General features: G+C 42.7%; 1 protein-coding gene across 1 annotated transcript in view; it reads right to left on the reverse strand.

Annotated features, from left to right (window-relative positions):
• SLC39A10 (solute carrier family 39 member 10) overlaps positions 1–3,055 on the reverse strand; it is a 72,144-nt gene that overhangs the window by 53,278 nt on the left and 15,811 nt on the right. The window lies entirely within an intron of this gene.

Here is a 3,055-nt window from a genome sequence, read left to right on the forward strand (position 1 = left end):
AGTTGGAACATTTAGGATTTGACACGTAACATGTCACTGAAAGAATGAAAGCTCCAAACAGAGCTATCCATCAAGGAAATTAATACCAAAGCAAACTTTGTTGTAATCATTTCAGGTTTGCTTGGGAAGCAAGGGGAGTTATGGCTAGGATCTGCCATGGCACATCCTTTCTTGGAGAATGGAAGGTTCTCATCTGTTTTGAGAATGAATGCATTTAAAAACTCTAAGGGTCTTTGGTGATCAAAAAATCCAATAAAATCAATAAAATCCAAACTTCCTAGATTATTTAGATTAAGTAGGTAGGCTTAGGCCAAGGAGAGTGGGAGAGCTAGCAGACAGCACCATCCAGCTTATTCTGTGCCATTATTAAACCAATGCCTGTGCTGGCTGTAGAGATTTCAGCTACTGGCTTGAGGTTTCTTTTCTTGGAATCAAGATCAAAGCTCTGATTATATAGTGGCATTAACAATTTAATGTCTTTTTTCTTTTCTTTTTTACAAGAGGGGGCCTGTACTTGTTTGTGATGTTCATCCTGCCAAAATCCAGTTTGGGCTGTTGAGCACTCCCTATCCAGAGCAATCTGGTTTTGTTGCTGCCTGTTTTATTGGAAAGAACATCACGCTGCAGGGTATGCATTGAATAGTTAATATACTTATTATCAAGTGCAGCCTTTGCCATCCTCTGCATTTCACAACCAGGTAGGCTGGTGTTGGAGGATCACAGCATTGTAAGTGTTCTCTGTTTTTTCACGTGGATGCCATCTTCACCAGGTGAAGAAGTGAGACTGAGCAAGAGCCCAAGCTGTTAGGACAGTCTCCCACCAAGGTCATTATCAATGGCCACCTAAAGCCACAGAGTGGCTTTAGCACACTCACACTGTCTGGTTAAAATCTGGACTATTTTCAGCAGCATTGCTTATGAATTTGGCTAATTAGCATTGAAGGAAGGTAACTGAGGACCTCATTGCATATAGAGGAGTTAAAGCAGAGTGCTGATGCCCATTCATCTGAAACCTGGGGCTTCAGCAGATTTTCAGGGAGAGGAGGATGCCACCTCCTCTCATCCAGCAGCACTCTGGTTTGAGCTGGCTGTGAGTAGCTGTCCCTGCAACAGCCAATTTTTGGACAGAGAAGCTGCCAGTGTGCAAAGCTATTGGTGGTTTGGAGGAAATGCATTTCTGAGTGGTGTAGGTGTTAATTCCAATATATTTGCCTCCCTCTCCAGACGAGACACTCTTCCCCATTGTAGTGCAAAGCCTATTTAACTCCTATTCAGAAAGCAGCAACATGAATATCAAAACTCCATGCTAGCACTGCATTTGAAACCTGGGCTTTTGGGAGCAGGGAAACAACTCACCTAAATATGGAAATGTTTGCTTTCCTGTTTGGAATTCCCCCAGGCATGTAGCTATTACAACCACTTACCTATTTTACCAATGAGCAGCTAAAGGGTGATGGTAGATAACAAATATTTAGTAACCAAGGATGCATCTCTTTGCTTTACTCAGAACTCTGAGGGCATCCAGTTCCCAGTGAGCCTGGAAGTCAACAGGAACCCAAGAGCTGAGCTTAGCCTCCCTTTTGGCAGGGAAAGCACCACCTGGTGAACCACTTTGAAAGGCTGCAAGAAGTGAACTGGTTTGCAAACACGTAGTGAAGCCCTTTGTTCTCACAAAGAGAAAGGTGGAGATACTTCCCTGCAGTGATACCAATCAGAGGGGGCCTGAGGATGGCATGAGGGGCAGGATGAAAGGAAGGGATGGTGTTCATGGTGCAATGCCCAGCTCCATGTGCTTCCTGCACTGTTCCTAGCCAGGTTCTCAGGTACTGAAAAATGATTTGTTTAAGGTCACCCATTCTTCTGTGTTTAAACAAAGTTTTTGGTAAAGTGTTAGTCATTCACAGAAGAATTACACCATCAGAGCTGTAGTTTCATGCCAAGAAATCATAATATGGTTACACTCTGGGCCCAAGTCCAAAGTGAAAGTAGTTTGTAAAGCCTAGTTAAAATACTTGTATAGTTTAAGAATTTTTTATGCTCTCTTCCATCCTCAAAATCTACAGCCATGTATACACACAGTTTGAGCCTTATCTGTCTGTTTACATACTCTTTAATCAGCTGAACTAAAAAGCATTCCTGCAAACTGCATGTGTTCATAGGAAGTTTATGGAGGTCACTAGATTTAGTGGCACTGTATATAACTTTATCTTGTCCTTTTCTGAAGGAATGTATTCCTGACAATGTTTCCAACTTTTGAGTTAGGAAAAAAGGAACAAGGGAAACAAACATTTGGGACAAAGCAATCAGTGGTCCTAAAGTGGAAAAGCCTTCAGTTGAAGACGAGGCAGTGTGATGATTTGCTGCCTTATCTGCATCACATACTGGAGCATAGTGCAGAGGTCCTGAGGGCAGCACTGGGGCTGAAGGCAGGGCAGCTGAGCAAATGTGGCTCTGTAGGACTGGTCTAGTAGCTGTTCCTCACTGCCTTTGGCTGTGACTGGATGCAGGGGACAGAGAGCATGGTACAGACAATGGATTTGATTTGGGGCTGCTCTGGTTACAGATTGGGAAGAGTTAGGTAATTTCTGGTAAAAAGTGAAAATATCTTCCAGTGGAAAAGACATTTTCTTCCATCACTTAGAAACCTTTTGTTATCCCCCCCAGCTGTTTCCCCAAGTTTATGATTAACAGAGTATGACTTTTCTTATATTAAACCCCAATATCTGTCTATAAGAAGGTCTTGCCTGTCATGCTAAACCAGCTGGAACTAAATCAGTGTCATGGTGCAAGAGAGGCAGTTTCAGAGGCAGTAGGAGTGCCTTGTTGGAGCACAGAAAATTATGCTGACAGTTCTGCAGAAATGTAACTTCTTTAGGCTCTCAATCTCCTTCTAGCATGTCCAAAACAGAAAGAAGATAGAATAAGTACTAGCTCTGCTATGGACTGGATGGAGCTCTAGGAAGCTTGTCTGCAGTTTCCAAGTTATCCTGTGCTTTTGGAAAGGACTGTTTTGGAAAAAGTTTCAAAGCAAGAAAACACATCCAGCTTTTAAAGC

This window comes from Haemorhous mexicanus, chromosome 8 (assembly GCF_027477595.1).
Source record: "Haemorhous mexicanus isolate bHaeMex1 chromosome 8, bHaeMex1.pri, whole genome shotgun sequence".
Lineage (NCBI taxonomy): Eukaryota > Metazoa > Chordata > Aves > Passeriformes > Fringillidae > Haemorhous > Haemorhous mexicanus.